General features: G+C 42.4%; 1 non-coding gene across 1 annotated transcript; it reads right to left on the bottom strand.

Moving 5' to 3' along the window:
- Positions 1–14,256: 14,256 nt before the first annotated feature.
- On the bottom strand, positions 14,257–14,363 carry LOC113000259 (small nucleolar RNA R71). Its single transcript, XR_003265550.1, has one exon. It is a non-coding gene; the product is annotated as a small nucleolar RNA R71 (small nucleolar RNA).
- Positions 14,364–20,418: the final 6,055 nt, after the last annotated feature.

Genomic DNA, 20,418 nt, shown 5'->3' with positions numbered 1-20,418 from the left:
TAGGGTAAAACACTTACCTGTGTGAGTTTTTATACACCATGAGTGATTTTAATCCCAGTTTCAGTTTGACCTGACGTTTCAACTAAATGTTCATTTAAAAGCTAAGCGTTGACATCCTACCCTTCATTTTCGATTACAAGGAAAATTACTTTTGGCATAAGCATATTGTTTCTCTAAACTATGGTGCTCTCGTGAATGATTTATTTTTCCTTGCTATAGCATGTTCGCCTTTTAGGTGAAAGAACCCGGTGGACCATTCGGTCCTAAAATCAAATCTTATCTGGAGCCCCACGAATTGATTGCCTAGCGCTGTTCGTGCGTCCTAAACCATCACGTCCAGAGCCCCATGAATTGATTGCCATTCATGCATCCTCCACCATCGAGTCCGGAGCCCCGCGAATTGATTGCCTAGCGTTGTTCGTGTGTCCTCCACCATCAAGTCCGGAGCCCCATGAATTGATTGTCATTCATGCATCCTCCACCATCGAGTTCGGAGCCCCGCGAATTGATTGTCTAGCACTATTCGTGCGTCCTCCACCATCAAATCTTATTAGGAGCCCCATGAATTGATTGTCATTCATGCATCCTCCACCATCGAGTCTGGAACCCCACGAATTGATTGCTTAGCGCTGTTCGTGTGTCCTCCACCATCAAATCTTATTCGGAGCCCCATGAATTGATTGTCATTCATGCATCCTCCACCATCGAGTCCGGAACCCCGCGAATTGATTGCTTAGCGCTGTTCGTTTGTCCTCCACCATCAAATCTTATTCGGAGCACCATGAATTGATTGTCATTCATGCATCCTCGACCATCGAGTCTGGAGCCCCACGAATTGATTGCCTAGCGCTGCCCGTGCATCTCCACCATCAAGTCCGGAGCCCCATGAATTGATTGCCATTCATGCATCCTCCACCATCGAGTTCGGAGCCCCACGAATTGATTGCCTAGCGCTATTCGTGCATCCTCCACCATCGTATTCGGAGCCCTATGAATTGATTGCCTAGCACTGTTCATGCGTCCTCCGTTATCAAGTATGGAGCCTCCGGTAAGGGGAAAATACGGTTTTTTTGTTATTTTCCCAATCGGTTCCTTCGCCAAACATGTGTATACGTATATATATTATGTTATTTTTGTTTGTTTTGTTTTGTGTTGTGCAGAGAAAGAAGAAGGAGAGACGGGAGTCACTTATTTCAAATTGTTTTGAGTTAGGACTATTGTGATTAAGATCAATTAAATTCCCATGATGGGCAAAGGATGGCCTTCAGGGGTCATCATAGATTAATTACGGAAAAGGGCTAAGACGGACAAAATCAGTGTTTTATCTTTACTTTCCTCCTATCACCGATAAAAGGTAAGTAAAGAGGGGCAACTGTCATACCCTAATTTCGTCCGGGGACCATTGTTTGATGGCATACAACCTTTGCTTGGCCGCTTAGAGGTACTTGGCACCCATTGTTGCACAATACGTGAAGTTCCGTAACATGCCGGAAATGAAAAGGAAGCATCGTTACACAATCCGTGAGATTCCGTAACATGCCAGAAATCAAAAGGAAGCATTGTTACGCAATCTGTGAGGTTTCGTAACATTCCGAAAGCCAAAAAGGGGATGATTACGTAATCCGTAAGGTTCCTTAACATTACAGAAGGAAAAATAGTATCGTTACGGAATTCGTAAATTTTTGTAATGTTACGAAAAAAGAATCAACAAAAAAAAAGCAGAGGGTGTATTTAGTAAATCGGGGGTACAAATAGAAACCAGGCCCACTTGGGCCTTCCAGTATGTTCCTCCAAAAGGCGGTTGCTTCTGGAGGAAGCAACCTAGCTCGCTTGGGCGAGCTGGGTGGCAAGCTCCTCCCCCATTTTCCTATAAATAGGGGGAGGAGAGAAGAAGAAAAACGTTCAGCCCTCCTGGTATCTTGGGATCACTTGAAATTAGTGAAAAAAATCATTTACGTGAAGAAAATCCACGTCGAGGCGCTTCCGTAACGTGTCCGAAACGTTTCCGTGGGTAATTCCGTGAAGATTTTCCGCCATCTTCCGTTCGTTCTTCGTTGTTCTTCGGTCTTCAACCGGTAAGTTCCTGAAATCGAACATTTTAATTCATTCTATGTACCCTTGGTGGTCCCCACTTGTTTCGTGTACTTTTATTTTCATTTATTTACTTTCCGTACCCCCTTTTGACGTGCTTTAGTCATTTATTTAAGTCATTTTCTCGCCTAATAAAAAAATAAAATAAATTTCCACCGATCATTTGAATTGTAATATCTGTTAATTTCTGTTAAAATGAAATCCGACCGTTCGGTCATGTCATACCCACGTTGGAAACCAAAAAAGAGGTAAAATAATAATATAATAATCAAAAATATCTTTTAGTAAAATAAAACAAAAAAATCAATCGGACGTTTCTCTTTGGGATTTCTCTTTCTTAATTGAATTGACTAATAAACTAAGGTGAAACTAAGGCTAAAATCAACTCACAAAATCAAGCTTTGTCCGCAAAAATCACTAAAAAACGTTTTAAGGTTCAACGCCTTAAAACACCACCTTCCAAGTAAAAAAGAATCATTTCATTCGCTCCTTTTGAAAGAACTACGTAGGTCTGATTTCCTCTTCGATGGAGGATACGTAGGAGCAAGAGTCCCGCTTTTGTCGACCTCAAAAAAAAAAAGAAATAAAGGTTTAAACACATAATTTCAAACGTAAATACAACTCCCGAATCTGGAATATTCTTCATGACCGATTTCCTTTGGTTTTTCTAATGTTTTCCTTTCAATAAACATTGGTGGCGACTCCGCGCATTTTCCTCCTTTGGAAGACACACCTGTGAGCCTCGCCTCGCTCGCCCGCAAAAGGGGTAGGTTGCGACAACCTCTATCTCCATGCATATTTGTACCTTCCCATCCTTCTTAGGGACTGGCACTATGTTGGCAACCCACTCCGGGTATTGAGCCATAGCCAAGAAGCCAACATCAAATTGCTTTTTGACCTCTTCTTTTATCTTTAAGGACATCTCGAGCTTCATCCTCCATAGCTTTTGCTTTACTGGGGAACACCCGGGGTTCAGAGGCAACCTATGTTGCACGATGTTGGGGCTTAAACCTAGCATATCTTGGTATGACCAAGCGAAAATGTCTTGGTAGTCTCGTAGCAGAGCTACCAATTCATCTCGGATGCTTGTGGACATGCCTGTGCCAACCTTAACCTCCTTTCTTTCCTCGCCATCACCCAAGTTCACAACCTCCATTTCTTCTTGGTGTGGCTTCACCTCCATGTCTTCTTGTTCGACAATTCTTTTTAGCTTTGGGGGAATCCCCCAATCCTCATCTTCCCCATCCTTTGCTTGGTTTAGTAGTTGCTCAAAATCGACGTTTGGGTCCTCAATATCATTACCCTCATAGGACTCATTGTCGGATCTGTACCATTTAATCGCAACAAAAATAAACATGCAGAAGAATGAGAATGGAAGAAAGTGCTAGAACAAATGAAGAAGGATTGTATATTTATTATTTTGTGGTAACAAAAGATAAACCCAAATAGGGAGAGAACCCTAAAGCCTAGGCTTAGCAATAGGGTTAAGACTAACGAATTACATTATGCTTGCCACGGAAATTCCGAGTCGTTTGACAATCCGCCAATTCCCCAATTCGAACTCAGGAGGGCACAGCCGCACCCAATTTGGTTGCTCTTGAGGGGTCACTTCATGTATCATGGTGACCTTCCCTTTGCACATCCAACCTGCATTGGCAAAGCTTTTGTTGATGTGACACAAGGGAACCCCTTTCATTTGTGGTCCTTGCGAATGGCCCATGCTCCTTCCCCTCCTTTCTAGGGAAAACCTCCTCACGTTGGAGCATGTAGGTTCATATCCCAACCCGAACCTTCTGCGGTTGCTTGTGAACTCTATCAAGCTCGCCACACCATCGTTGTTCCGGCCTAAACCCATGTCGGGCTCGTATCCATGTCCCAACATCACATAGGCTACCATCAATGCGGCTTCAAATGAGCGTGGTTGCACTGGGGGAGACTCCACATAAGCATTGCTCACCACTTCAAATTCTTGGAAGGCCTTCTCCAAGGACTCCTCTGCGGCCTCCATATAGGGTGTAGAAGAAGGACAACTTACAAGAATGTCTTTCTCCCTCGAGACTATGATCAATTGCCCTTCCACCACAAATTTCAACTTTTGGTGGAGCGTTGATGGGACTACCCCAACCGAGTGAATCCAAGGTCGGTCTAATGGGCAACTATAGGCCGGGTTGATATCCATCACTTGGAAAGTGATCTGGCAGACGTGGGGTCCAATCTGAATTGGGAGATCAATCTCCCCCCTTACGTCCCAGTGACTGCCGTTAAAAGCCCGCACGACCATGGAGCTCAACCTTAGGTGTGATGCGTTAAAAGGAAATTTGTCCAAGGTAGCCTTGGGCATGACGTTAAGTGACGAGCTGTTGTCAATAAGCACCTTGGCCATGACGTGGTCCAAACACTTGACGGATACATGTAAGGCCCTATTATGTCCCCGGCCCTCGACGGGTATCTCCTCATTGGTGAATGTGAGGTAATTGTTGGCGGTAATATTGTTGATGATGCCCCCGAAGCCCTCCACAAATATGTCTTGGGCGACGTGGGCTTCGCTCAAGATCTTGACCAACAGCACCCAATGAGGCTCAGAGTTAATGAGTAGTCCCAACAAGGAGATCCTAGCAAGGGTTTTATTGAGTTGTTCAATTACCTTGAACTCGCTCTGCTGGATGATGTGTAGGAACTTAGTCACTTCTTCAGCGAATATTCCTTTTTTGCTGAAGTCCTCTTCTTCCTTAGCAAACCTTTCGGTTGGGATCTCCTTATCCAGAACTGGGCTCGCCTTGTCGCTCCCATCCACATCTGCCTTTGCCTTCAGGTCCTTGGACCGCACCGATGGCTCGAGTGCCGCGAAGATCCACCCGCTACGGGTTATGCCGCTTGTGCCAGAGATGTTAGTGACCTTGGCGGTGGGTTGATCACCTCTGACAGATGTGTCTTTTATTCCATTGGGCCTTAGTGGGGCGTACCTCCATGGGACCGCCTTATCACTCTTGTAAGGGAAAGGGGCAGGCTTCTTAACTAGGATAGGTTGGAAGCCTCAGGGCTTGTGCATGGTAACATCCCTGGTGAAGTGGATCACCAAGGGCTTGGGTTTTCTCGGGCTCTTGTCAGCCGATTGCATGCACACATCTTGCTCCCCATTCCTTGCGCCACAAACCTCAAATAGGCCTTTGTCCATCCACCCTTATAGCAGGTCCTCCGCCACCGAGCATGCCTTTACATCGTGTGACACTCTCGGGTGAATCAAAGAAGCATCTCCCTTGCCCCCGTCAAGGAAAATCACAGTTGCCTCACGCAGCGCTTCCAATATAAACCTCCTAGAGGTTACCACATCTTCCATCTTCTTCAGCCTCTGAGGTCCACACTCCTCCACCGCATTAACTGCCGACCCCCCATGACTGGCAAGAGGATTTGTCCTTATGTTTGGACTGTCTTCTTGGAATGTCAGCCACCCCGCATCGATTAAACTCTGGACCTTATGGTTGAGGGTCACACATTGTTCTATCGAATGTCATGGGATACCTCCATGATAAGTGCAGGTTGCGTTGGGGCTGTACCATCGAGGGAAAGATTGGTAAATCTTCCCGGGGCTCACCACCGCCATTTGTTTGGCGATAAAGGATCGTAGCAAGTCCAAGTATGGCATCGGGATTGGGGTGAATTCCACAAGTTTCTTCACTGGAAAATTCTTTCCCGGATTGGCGCTCATGCTAGGATTGGAGTTGCCGGCGGGGAGAGGTTGTGTGGGAGTCGAGTTTTGAGTGGAGGCCCTTTGTGGTTGAGCGGGTGCCCTTCACTGGACAGGCACCAGATTGGAAGGGTTTCTGATGCAAGCCAAAAAGCTTGGTTGGTGTTGGGCATATTGGTAAGTGTTGTGAGGGGTTTGTTGGGGTTTCGGCCAAGTAGAAGCTGAAGTCACAGTGTTGGCATCTCCTTCCTTCTTCTTTGCCCCACTTTCCTCAAATCTCTTATTGCTCATGCTGGCAGGAGCGACATAATCAAACTTTCCCTTGTTCAGGCCTACTTCAATCCTCTTGCCCGCAAATATCAAATCTGTGAAGCTAGAGGCCATGTAACCCACCAACTTTTCATAGTAGAACACTGGCAACGTGTCCACTATCATAGTTATCATTTCTCTTTCCACCATAGGGGGTGCCACTTGTGCTGCCAAGTCCCTCCACCATTGGGCATACTCCTTAAAGGACTCATGCTCTCTCTTGCTTATATTTTGCAGCTGGGTTCTGTCAGGAGCCATGTTAGTATTGTATTGATATTGCCTGATAAAGGCAACTATCAAGTTCTTCCATGAGCGAATCTAGGAAGCTTCAAAATTTATATACCAGGAGACCGTTGCTCCGGCCAAGCTTTCTTGAATGAAATGTGTCGCAACCTACCCTTCGGCGGGAGGGCGACGCGAGGGCTCACGAGTGCATCTTCCATGGAAGAAAAATGTGTGGAGTCGCCACCAACGTTTATTCGAGGAAAACGTCGGAAAAACTGGAAAGGTGTGGTCTACAAACTTTAAGTCTGGTGCGGAGAAATTACTTGTGTATCTCCGCATGTCACCTGACTTCAGGGTCAGTATTACAGAGATTGTGGGGCGGCCAAAAAAAGCGAGGCTCTTGCTCCTACGTATCCTCAATTTGTGATGAGCAACTCAGACCTATGTAGTTCTTGATAACTGTGAGACTAAAATAGTCTCGATGTTTTTTCTCTAAAATGCGAACATGCTTTAGTAAAGAGACAAAACTTCCAACTGATCAGAGCAACATATGCTCTCTTTTTTTTTTGGATGAAAAACAATGTGTCTATCGGGGAAGGAGAGCATGCTGATGAAATTTTCTCATAACCATAAATGAGATTTTGGATGTTAGCATTTTGTTTCTAAATGATCATTTAGAGGAAATACTAGGTCCAACAAAAAATAGAAGAAAATCACTCAAAGTGTATCAATCTCACACAGGTAAGTGTTTCATCCTAATTTCGAACCATAGATATGTCATGACTTGATTATGCAAATCATTTCCTATCAAATCAAAGATTACATGCGTGATCATGGATCAATAGGACTTTTTCTTGGGAACGGTTTGTTTCTTTGTGGGAATTTTGGCTTTGAGTGTTCTTGGCCCTTTTCTTTTCTGTTTTTGTTTAGTGTGAGGTGAACAAGCCACCGACGCATAGGATTTTGGTTGGCAATCAAAGGGAGAGGACCACTTTAGGTCGTGGTTTCCTTTCTTTTTTTTTTGGTTTACTTGGTGACAATTTTGTATTGTTCAGATATTGTCTGGTCCAAAGACCTTTCTGCATATTTCTTCTGTTTTCTTCCGATCCTTGATCAGGAATTTTCTTTCTTCTTTTTTTTTTGCTTTCTCTCGATCTTTGATTAGGAATTTTCTCTTTTTGTTTTCTCCCACTCTTTTGATTGGGAACTTTCTTTTTTGTTTTCTTTTGAGGGCAAGGATTGACATTCTCACCCTGGGTCAAGGTTTATGGTAAGTTGGGATTTTGGCTCAAGGCTTGTAGAAAGGTTGGACATGATATATGTCAGGGTTTGGCCAGCGATTCGGGGATAAAGGGGATGTCCCACATTATTTCCATGATACACATGCAACAATGATGATTAGGAAATTTTATGCAAAACTGGTCATGCATGCACCCATGTGGACACTCAAGCATCAATTTTTTATGGTCATGTGACACTAGGGCTCAGGATTCATTTTCTCTATTTAAGTCAACCCAGTGTTTCCAAAATATGTTCTTTTATCAATTCATGCATTCATCTGAGTCTATTTTGGGCGTTCGGGAAAATTTTCATAGCATTCACCCTTCAGGTGTATTACACGCATTTTCTTTCAAAAACTGGTTATGATCAGTGAATTTTTTTTCAAAGAAAAGCTGGAAGTTATTTCTTTTCAAAAGCATGTTGGTTTTTCAGCTAGACAACTTATTTTTCTTTTTTCTCTCTTTTTTTCTTTTTCTTTCCCTTCTTTTTAAGTTATTATCATTTGTTTATTTCCTTTTTTTCTTTTTCTCTCTGATAAGGTCGTGGGGACGAGGGCACACACTACCTACTTACGTCTAACCACAAGGTAAACGAAAAAACGCACGAAATGGTAAGTCGCAAAAAAAAGTGACGAAATAACTAAGAGCCATAACGCCAAATTCTAGTAGAAACAAAAACAGTAATGTTAGTAACAACATAGACAATAACAGAAAATAGTAATGTTAATAGCAACATAGACGATAACAGAAAATAGTAATGTTAATAACAAAAGTACGATGACCTTGGTCACGTGCCTCCGCTCCCTCCCAAGAAACCGAGCAAGTCAGTCATATCATGATTCATATGGGACTCATCTGGCTCATCGGGGGATTCTGCAAGCTCCTCCCCTACCTGGGCATCGGGCTAGTCTCCAGGCCATGCGACCTCAGCCCCAAACTTCTCTGGAGTAGGGCATGCAAAAGAGGTGGAACCCTGCCCCTGCTGACTGAGGCTGAACCGGTAGAGACACTCGTGTATCTGCACCTGCCCACGGTGGTTGGCCGCTTGCTGGCGAACCAAATGCTATAGATAACGCTCCACGCCTACTGACCCAGCTGGATCGGCCTGCCGAGGTGGTGGCGGTGCATCTGTGGCCTGATGTGCATCACCCTGCGCCTGCCTAGGCGTGCAGTACTTCTCGATGAAGGCCCGGGTGATCAGCGATCGGATTACTTTACTGGGGGTGACGGGAACTCCGTAGGACTGGCAGAGGCCCGTGATCAGCGCTGGAAATCCCAGGGCCCTGTTGGACTTATCTGGGTCCAGAGGGTGTCTGGTAGGCGCCATACCTGTAAACAAATAAATGGTGTCAGCAATCACCTGGGCCACATGGACGCTCATCCGTGTCAGGATGGCATACACCAACTATCACTTAGGCAGAGGGAGATCGGAGTTGTGATCGCTAGGCAAGACATTGCTGAGCAGCAGTGTCATCCATGCTGGTGCACATGATCCATACCCGCCTCCCTGTAGCAGTCCGGGCGAAATCCTGCCCTGGTGTGCACAACAGCTGGGCAATGGCTTCCTCATCGAACCCGTCAGCCCTGTTCCTCCTCTGGCTGAACTCACACTGTTGGCCTTCCTCCAAAACTAGTGGGTCACCCAGGAACTGGCTGAGGGCATCTACATCAAAGGGAATCCACTGACCCCTCACCCACGAACGCATGTCTCGCACTCCCTCCTCCGTGGGCCAAGCATTAGCATAGAACTCTAGGACTATCTCAAGGTCAAACTTTGTCATGGGAGTCACCAGCGGTGTCCAATGTCTGCGAGCTATCTCCTCCTGAAAGTCTGTATACTCATCCTCCCTGAGCTGGACACGTCTCTCCCTGTGGAACGACCATCCTCTGATGGCCTTGAAGCGCTGCTGGTGCTCGACACTCCGGAAATGATGACTATCAAACTCGGGGGTGGCACTGGATCCTTCTCCTGTGGTGTCTCTTCTAGACCTCTTCGGGGAGAGTTTCTTCGGAGCCATTTCCTTCAAAAACGTTTGGAAAGTTAGTTCAAGAAAACATAATCAAAACGAAAGCAAGATTAAGCCAAACAGCGTACCCTTTTTCCAACAAAGCATGAATATCCATACGAATTTTGAAAGGAATGCTTACGCGTTAATGCGCGGGTTCTCCTAGGATATTCATACATTTATACCTATCTTTCCCTCGATGAACGGCATCCTATAAGATGCACCTACTTTCATTTTTTTTGCCAAGAAATTCCTTACGCTATATGTCAAACTATCCATACATATTTTCCAAGGCTGTTGCTACCTACCTACCCCATTTTTTGCTATATGTTCACATTTCATTCACATACATGTTCATACATTTGAGAGGCAACTTCATGTTATATATTCGCACATATTTACACTCATTTGAAAACCATTTCATGTCGCAACTTCATTGGAAAAGCAATTTTTGTACTACTCATTCACATTCTTGAAAGGCAATTTCATATCATATGTTCCTATTTTGAGAAGCATTTTCGTGCCATTTTCAACATATATGCACATTTGCAAAGCATTTAGCTACCTATTCAACATACACATGTACGTGGTGAACAACATTTTCACACTATCTAGGTACAAAGAAAACATGGCGCAGCCTAAACCAAGTGCTGGCCTTAAGGGGAAACCTCACCAGCATGCTCTCACTTTCATGCCTTCTTGCATTTCAAAAAAACAAAGGCTTGGGCCCCCTAGGCCAAAGTCATGTTTTGGCATTTATCCTAACTTTCGCAAGCTGTCCGCATCCCAAAAATGGTAATCATACATACACAAACCCAATCTAAAAGCCATATTCACAAACTTAGGTGAAAACACCATTGAGGCATTTCACCGAGCACTTGGTGGGCGCACTTTTGGGTACAAACAACAAGGGAATGGGGGCAATGCGGCTTGCCCCATCATTTCAGAACACAACCTAGGCCTAAGGCCATCCCCTACAACCCCCCAATTCAATGAATTAAAGCATAAATTTGCCCCAAATTGTCTCACAAAATTGGTCAAATCATGTATAATTTAAAGCGTAAAAGGCATCAATGGAAAGCTAGAAACCAAAGGATAGTGCACTTACTTGTATGGAATGGCAAGGACACTAAAATGGAAGCAAAAAGCACACAATGGTGGCCTAGGATCAGAAAAAACCAGCAATCTTGTGAGTGCAGCATTTTTAAGTGAGGGGGAGAAGTTTCTTGGGGGAAAACTGCACTCCCCCTCTCTTTTTAAACCACTTCGTGCAGGGGGTGCTCGCCCAGGCGAGCAAACCCTACATTTAAAAAAAAAAAACCACAGGTATGCGCTTTCTATTGGTCGGCGTTCGCTTACTCGAACCCCCTTAGGGTAAATTAGGCATCCGGCCATCACCTTAAAGACACAACAGAAATAATAACTGGGAATTTAAAGGATACTAGGCTGCCTCCCAGCAGCGCTTCCCGCTTGTCCGGAGTTGGACATGGGACGACGATCCGTCGATCATGGGCCTAGCCTCTACTCGCGTTCGTCCCTAAGTACTTGAAAGCAGGAAATGAGATTGCGCAGCAAATTGTGGCCGCATTACCGTTTACCTTGATTTGTCTCTATCTTTGGATTTGGCACGATACTTGACCATCGCCTAAGACGATCCTGCTCCTGTCATAAGATAACAAATATGCATGTGTATGTGTATGCATGAGCGTTTTCAAATGCAATAATCTTTTTAGCGAAAGCTGGTCGGGTTCAGTTTCATTTAAGTGCTTGGGGCATCCCATGGACTGAGCGAAAAGGCTCAGGTTATCAAATACTACACATCTTTTAAAGCACAAAGCGAGGACCAGAACCTCAATCCTACGTTCTTTTCTTTTAAAAGACTGCGATGAGAAAATTACAGAGGATAGGAATCCCTGGGGGAAACCAAGAAGAACACACAAAAATAAAATAAAAACATGCAGCGACTTCCTCAATTGCCCTAGATCTTAAGCGTAGTATCGCTTGACAACATCGGAGTTCACGAATGAAGGTAGCTCCTCGCCATCCATGTTGGCGAGCACCAGGGCCCCTCCGAAGAAAGCCCTTTTTACAACGAAAGGTCCTTCGTAGTTCGGGGCCCACTTTCCTTTGTTGTCTTTCAGAGCTTGGGAGACTTTCTTCAGCACCAAGTCCCCTTCGCTGAACCTGCGCATGCATACCTTCTTGTCAAAAGCGTTTGATGTGCCATCATTTTCTTCTATTTTCTAAACCCTTTTTGCACAATTTTAATTACTGATTGGTCTTAATTGTCAATTAATTAGGCAGTTTTATTATTTGGGCTCATTTAGCTAATTTGATGTTTTTAATCTAATTTCAGGAATTAATGAAACATTGGGCTTAATCCGAATTTTGGTTGTGGACTTGAAGAGGGCAAATAAAGCAGCGCTTACCTTAGTTAATTTCTAATTAGGAAATTTTGCAATTTTATTTTATGTGGTTCAGTGTTTATTTCGTTTTGGGCCAGAGTATTGTAATAGGGCCCAGTGACTTTGAGTGACTCTTTTTAAATAGCAGCCTTGGGATTCGTGCAGGACATTCTGTTATGCTATTCATTATTCAAAGCTTTTGTTTTAGGGTTTTACGTTTTCTGCTTTGATGCTACTGTTCACGTAATGCAATTTTACATTTTCTGCTTCTAATTACAATTTCGTTCTAGTTTCTTCTTCTACTTTCATTTACGTTTCTGTTATCATTTTCGTTTCTGTCCCATTTACATTTCTGTTCATTTACATTTCTGTTCGTTTACACTTCTGCTTCATGTTTCATTTACGTTTTCTGTTTGAATCTATGGAAGGCTAAATATTCTGGTGTTGTTTCCTTTTGAGGACGAAGCCCAGCTCTCTTTGAGGTTTCATTTATAATGTGGTTTCCTGGCAGTTTTCCCTTCACCAGTTAACCCAAATTCGTGAACATTAATCAGTGCATGCTTCGTGTTCGATTAATTGTCTCTGAGCCTAACTTGTGTTCATGCTTAATGCACGAAGGGCTAACTGGTGTATGTGGTGCCTAATCACGTATTGACAACCCTAAGTTGATTTTCGCTTAGTAAATTGAAATAGGGTTGGATTAAGTGGCTAACTGTTAGGGACAAATTCTCCATGACCCAGGATAAGAGAATGGCTTCTGAATCAGAGGAAACAACCCGTTTTTAATATTAGTAGTTTCATATTCCAGTTTACTTATTCTACTCTTTAATCACAAAACTAACAAACCCCCCCAATCGTTATTGTTACTGCGCAAGTATATTATGAATATTTGGTTTGTCATTGCTCGTTGGGAAACGGCTTAGGATCACTTCCTAGTTACTGCATTTTCATGTTTATTTGATTCGGGTACGGCCTCGATCAAATTTGGCTCCGTTGCCGGGGAGCAGTGTCCAAAGGTTCATAATAGCTAGCTAGTGTTGTGTGTTTAATCCTTTCGTGTTTTATGTTTAATTGTTAGTATTGTGTTAGTATGTGTGTTAGTGTTGTTTAGTGTTGTTTAGTGTCCTGGTATTTTGTTTAGTGTGTGTTCTGTTTCAATTTTCCCATTAAGTGTTTCCCTTGTTTCAGTCTTGGGTGTTTTGCTGTGAATAGTGTTTTGCGACGGACTTAGTGACCACTTTTGCTTGCGGCAAAACAGAGTAGTAGTAGAAATCAAGTAGAGACGGATTTTAGCGACCACCCATGCTGAATTATTTGAGATTTTTTGTTTTAGTAGCTAGGGTTGTTATTTTTGGCTGAATTTTTTTGGGGTAGAAAAAAATTTCCTACGGCCGACTGAGGTCTCCATCTTCCAAAAATAGTGATTCTGTCAAAAGTTTTTTATTTTTCAAGTTTTATTCACTTATTTTTCTTAACCTACCATTTTTAGCTTCCATAGTTAGACTTTGAATTTTTGCCTTAAATTTTTTGTGCTATCTTCTCATCATTTTATAAGGTTGCTCACAAAATTTCAAGTCATTTGGATATCATTTGAGGGTAGCTGTAGTTCAAACTTGCACTTTTATTTCCATGACAAGGCAACTAGTTGTGCATGCTGAATGTAGTGTATGACTAGAGGCAATCCATCTGACTTACAACCCTTTGATCCTGAGATAGATAGGACATTTCATAGATTAGTTAGGCATCATTTTATACCTTTTGATCATCCTGAGTATTCCATTACTGGTGAATCTGTGCATTCTGTTATTGGTGATTTTGAACATCCTGATTTGGAGCATTATAATTTTGAGCATTCTGATTTTGAACATTTTGAGAACATGGCACAACCTCCACCCCGTGAGAGGACTCTAAGGGAAATGGCTGCACCTGATTTCACCTACGAAAGCTTGTGCATCCAATACCCTAATGAGGATGTCCCATATGTTCTTAAAACTGGACTGATTCATTTGCTTCCAAAGTTTCATGGCCTTGTAGGTGAAGACCCGCACAAACATTTGAAGGAATTTCATATTGTCTGCTCCACAATGAAACCCCCAGATGTCCAAGAGGACCACATATTTCTGAAGGCTTTCCCTCATTCTTTAGAAGGAGTGGCAAAGGACTGGCTGTATTACCTTTCTCCAAGGTCCATCACGAGCTGGGATGACCTGAAGAGAGTATTCTTAGAAAAAATTTTCCTTGCTTCCAGGACCACAGCCATTAGGAAGGATATCTCAGGTATTAGACAACTCCGTGGAGAGAGCCTGTATGAATACTGGGAGAGATTTAAAAAACTATGTGCCAGTTGCCCTCACCATCAGATTTCGGAGCAGCTTCTTCTCCAATATTTTTATGAAGGACTCAGTAATATGGAGAGAAGTATGATAGATGCTGCCAGTGGTGGAGCCCTTGGAGACATGACTCCTGCTGAAGCCAGAAATTTAATTGAGAAGATGGCTTCCAACAACCAGCAGCTTAGCGCCAGAAATGATGCTATAGTCATTAGAGGAGTGCATGAGGTAGCAACAAACTCAACTGCATCATCTGAAACTAAGAAGCTTGAAGGCAAACTGGATGCATTGGTTAACTTGGTAACCCAGCTGGCCTTGAACGAGAAATCTGTACCTGTTGCAAGGGTCTGTGGTTTGTGCTCCTCTGCTGACCACCATACAGACCTTTGCCCTTCCATGCAGCAACCTGGAGCAATTGAGCAATCCGAAGCTTATGCTGCAAATATTTACAATAGACCTCCTCAACCTCAGCAGCAAAATCAACCACAGCAAAACAATCATGACCTCTCCAGCAACAGATACAACCCTGGATGGAGGAATCACCCTAATCTCATATGGTCTAGCCCTCAGCAACAACAACAGCAACCTGCTCCTTCCTTCCAAAATGTTGCTGGCCCAAGCAGACCATACATTCCTCCACCAATCCAACAGCAGCAACAGCCCCAAAAACAGCCAATAGTTAAGGCCCCTCCACAACCTTCCCTCGAAGAACTTGTGAGGCAAATGACTATGCAGAACATGCAGTTTCAACAAGAGACCAGAGCTTCCATTCAGAGCTTGACTAATCAGATGGGACAATTAGCTACACAATTGAATCAACAACAGTCCCAAAATTCTGACAAGCTACCTTCTCAAGCTGTCCAAAATCCCAAAAATGTCAGTGCCGTTTCATTGAGGTTGGGAAAGCAGTGTCAAGGACCTCAACCCGTAGCACCTTCCTCATCTGCAAATGAACCTGCCAAACTTCACTCTACTCCAGAAAAAGGTGATGACAAAAATTTACCTAACAATTTCTGTGCAGGTGAATCTTCTTCCACAGGTAATTCTGATTTGCAGAAGCAGCACATTCCCCCTCTTCCATTCCCTCCAAGAGCAGTTTCCAACAAAAAAATGGAAGAGGCAGAGAAAGAGATCTTGGAAAAATTTAGAAAAGTAGAGGTAAATATACCTCTGCTGGATGCAATTAAGCAAATTCCAAGATATGCTATATTCTTGAAGGAGCTGTGCACTAATAAGCGGAAGCTTAAAGGAAGTGAAAGAATTAGCATGGGCAGAAATGTCTCCGCATTGATTGGTAAATTTGTTCCCCAAATTCCTGAAAAATGTAAAGATCCAGGTACATTCAGCGTACCTTGTATTATAGGGAATAGTAAGTTCGAGAATGCCATGCTAGATTTAGGAGCTTCTGTTAGTGTTATGCCTCTGTCTATTTTTAATTCTCTATCTCTAGGTCCCTTGCAGTCAACTAATGTGGTAATTCATTTAGCTAATAGAAGTGTTGCCTATCCTGTTGGTTTCATAGAAGATGTCTTAGTTAGAGTTGGTGAACTGATTTTCCCTGATGATTTTTATATTTTGAATATGGAAGATGGATTTTCTCAAGGATCAGTTCCCATCATTCTTGGCAGACCCTTTATGAAAACTGCTAGAACTAAGATAGATGTTTATGCAGGCACACTATCCATGGAGTTTGGTGATATAACTGTTCATTTTAACATTCTGGATGCTATGAAATACCCATCTGAAGATCTTTCTGTATTTCGTGCTGAAATAATTGACCATGTTGTTGATGAATACATGACTAATCTTTACTCTAATCTGCATGCCTCTCACTCTTCATGCATTGAGTCTGAAATTGTACTTGATCATATGTCTGAATTTGATGCTGAGAGTGAATCTGAAAGTGATATTGATTGCATGTCTAGTGGTGGTGTTTTACCTCTTGAGATTGATTTTATAGAGTCAGATAGGACTAACCATGTTTCAGGAAGTACACATACCTCTGACTTTCTTTATGAGGTACAGGCTGAGAAACCATCTCCTTCTACCACTATCCAGCCGACCACACCAAAATTGAAGCCTCTGCCATCAAATTTGAAATACGCTTACTTGGATGATAGCAAAAGTTTTCCAGTGATTATATCTGCCTCCCTTGCTAATGAGCAAGAGGAGAAGTTGTTGTCTGTTCTCAAGAAGAATAAGAAGGCTATAGGCTGGACCCTGGCGGACATTCCTGGTATTAGCCCATCCACATGTATGCATCGAATAAATTTAGTGGATGGAGCTAAACCAGTAAGACAGCCACAGAGAAGACTCAACCCGGTGATTCTTGATGTAGTGAAGAAGGAGATAACCAAGCTTTTGCAAGCTGGAATCATTTATCCTATCTCCGACAGCCAATGGATGAGTCCCGTCCAGGTAGTCCCGAAGAAGACCGGCCTCACAGTGATCAAAAATGAGAAGGAGGAGCTAATTCCTACTCGGGTGTAGAACAGTTGGAGAGTTTGCATTGACTATAGGAGGCTGAACCAAGTTACCAAAAAGGACCATTTTCCCCTGCCATTCATTGACCAAATGCTTGAACGCCTGGCAGGTAAATCTCACTACTGTTTCCTTGATGGTTTTTCTGGTTATATGCAAATTACTATTGCTCTTGAGGATCAGGAAAAGACCACATTCACCTGCCCCTTCGGCACTTTTTCCTATAGGAGGATGCCTTTCGGCCAGTGCAATGCCCCTGGTACCTTCCAGCGGTGCATGATTAGTATTTTCAGTGATTTCTTAGAAAATTGCATAGAGGTGTTTATGGATGATTTCACTGTATATGGATCCTCTTTTGATGGTTGTTTGGATAGTTTGGAAAAAGTTTTGAATAGATGCATCGAAACTAATCTTGTTTTGAATTTTGAAAAATGTCATTTTATGGTTGAGCAAGGTATAGTTTTAGGGCACATTATTTCCAAACAGGGTATTGAAGTAGATCTTGCAAAAATTTCTGTTATTTCACAATTGCCTTACCCCTCTTATGTGCGAGAGGTGCGATCTTTTCTTGGTCATGCAGGATTGTACAGGCCCTTTATAAGGGATTTTAGCAAAGTTGCCCTTCCACTGTTCAACTTGTTGCAAAAGGAGGTGGAGTTTGACTTTAATGACAGATGCAAAGAGGCATTGCCTCAAAAGAGCGCTGACTACCACCCCCATCATCCAGGCACCCGATTGGACAGCCCCTTTTGAGCTTATGTGTGATGCATCAAATTATGCATTGGGGGCTGTCCTCGCTCAGAAAATTGATAAATTGCCCAGGGTGATATACTATGCTTCTAGGACTTTAGATGCTGCCCAAGCGAATTATACTACTACTGAGAAGGAGCTTCTAGCCATAGTTTTTGCTCTTGAAAAATTTCAATCTTATTTGCTTGGTACCTTCATTATTGTTTATACTGACCATGCAGCTCTAAAGTACTTGTTGAAGAAGGCTGATTCTAAGTCTAGGTTTATCCGATGGATGCTCTGGCTCCAAGAGTTTGACTTGGAGATCCGTGATAGGAGCGGAGCACAAAATCTAGTTGCTGATCATTTGAGTTGGATCGAATGTGTATCAGATGCGGATTCGCCCATTCGGGATGATTTCCCAGATGATCATTTGTATATACTGTATAGTATTTCTGACACTCTTTCTACTCCCTGGTTTGCTAACATTGTCAATTATTTAGTTGCTTTTGTTTTTCCTCCCTTAGCATCTAAGGCCCAAAAAGATAAAATTAAAAGTGATGCTAAGCATTTTATTTGGGATGACCCCTATTTGTGGAAATTGTGCAGTGATTAGGTAATTAGACGATGCATTCCAGATCATGAGACTGACTCAGTCCTGCAGTTCTGTCATTCTTCCGCACTGGGAGGTCATCTGGGTGTTCAAAGGACAGCTCGCAAAGTGCTTGATTGTGGTTTTTATTGGCCCACCATCTTTAAAGATGCGTGGAAGATCTGCAGCACTTGTGAGCAGTGTCAGAGAGCAGGAAATACACTTACATGGCGACAACAAATGCCTCAGCAACCTATGCTATTCTGTGAGGTGTTTGATGTCTGGGGTATAGATTTCATGGGTCTTTTTCCTGTCTCTTTTGGTTATGTTTACATTCTCCTTGCAGTTGACTATGTTTCAAAATGGGTTGAAGCCAAGCCCACTAGAACTAATGATGCTAAAGTTGTTGCAGATTTTGTCAAGTCTAATCTGTTTTGCAGGTTTGGAGTACCTAAAGCAATTGTTAGTGATCAAGGAACTCATTTTTGCAACAGAACAATGCATGCTCTGCTTAAAAAGTACGGGGTGGTACACAGGGTATCCACACCATATCACCCCCAGACCAATGGACAGGCAGAAATTTCTAACAGGGAGATCAAGAGAATTTTAGAGAAGATTGTCCAGCCAAGCAGGAAAGATTGGAGTACCAGGCTTGATGATGCTCTCTGGGCACATCGGACTGCCTACAAAGCACCATATCCTTAAGGAATTTTGGAGCTTTGGAATTGTTTTGGGAATAAGTGTGGGGGTTTTTGTTTCATTGAATAACATGTTTTGTTGGCCATGCTTCATGATATATTTTAAGCCATACTTGATGTACATTGCATATTGGTTAAATGTTGGACATGCTGAATATGATGTTGTTTCTCAAAGGCTACAGAGTAAAAAAAAATTGAAAAAGAAAAAGAAAAGCAGTAAAGTTGAGTGAATAAGATCTTAAATGACAAAAGAATGATGAGACTCTTGGTTCTACTCTTTATGTTTAAATTTTATCTTTACTTCTTTTTATTTTTTTTATGTTTTCTTATTATGCACTTATTCCCCATTGCTCCTCTATTCCTTTGGGATTCAGCCACTTATTCCATATTTTTCCATACCTTGTCCTTGGCCCCATTACAACCTTAAAAGACCTTTTGATCCTCATGTGCTTGTGTTTATGGGTTGATTGTCAATTTTAGAATTATGCCAAGTTTATGTGGTGTTTGTTTTCATGGGTGCTTTGAGGGTAAATAGTAGCCTAAACACTTGAGAGATAGAGTGTATATCTTGTGAGGCTTTATCACTTTTCATTCTTGAGCTGATTAACTATTTTGCCATGATTGGGTTGCTTGGATGATATTCATGAATGTCTTGACTTTTCGGATCTCCTTATGTTAGATGTTACCCATTCCTTTCATTCCTTGATGTTCATTGAGAAATATGTGAATGTTTTCGTTTGTCTCTCTTTGATATCCTTGAATTTTGTTCTTTGTTTCATTTTGCCCAGGAGTGCAAAAGGCTAAGAATGGGGGGTTTTGATGTGCCATCATTTTCTTCTATTTTCTAAACCCTTTTTGCACCATTTTAATTATTGATTGGTCTTAATTGTCAATTAATTAGGCAGTTTTATTATTTGGGCTCATTTAGCTAATTTGATGTTTTTAATCTAATTTCAGGAATTAATGAAACATTGGGCTTAATCCGAATTTTGGTTGTGGACTTGAAGAGGTCAAATAAAGCAGCGCTTACCTTAGTTAATTTCTTATTAGGAAATTTCGCAATTTTATTTTATGTGGTTCAGTGTTTATTTCGTTTTGGGCCAGAGTATTGTAATAGGGCCCAGTGACTTTGAGTGACTCTTTTTAAATAGCAGCCTTGGGATTCGTGCAGGGCATTCTGTTATGTTATTCATTATGCAGAGCTTTTGTTTTAGGGTTTTACGTTTTCTGCTTTGATGCTACTGTTCACATAATGCAATTTTACATTTTCTGCTTCTAATTACAATTTCGTTCTTGTTTCTTCTTCTACTTTCATTTACATTTCTGTTTTCATTTTCGTTTCTGTCCCATTTACATTTCTGTTCATTTACATTTTTGTTCGTTTACGTTTCTGCTTCATGTTTCATTTACGTTTTCTGTTTGAATCTATGGAAGGCTAAATATTCTGGTGTTGTTTCCTTTTGAGGACGAAGCCCAGCTCTCTTTGAGGTTTCGTTTATAATGTGGTTTCCTGGCAGTTTTCCCTTCACCAGTTAACCCAAATTCGTGAACATTAATCAGTGCACGCTTCGTGTTCGATTAATTGCC

Source organism: Glycine max, chromosome 18 (genome assembly GCF_000004515.6).
Source record: "Glycine max cultivar Williams 82 chromosome 18, Glycine_max_v4.0, whole genome shotgun sequence".
Taxonomy (NCBI): domain Eukaryota; kingdom Viridiplantae; phylum Streptophyta; class Magnoliopsida; order Fabales; family Fabaceae; genus Glycine; species Glycine max.
This window is presented reverse-complemented; position numbering and strand designations above follow the sequence as displayed.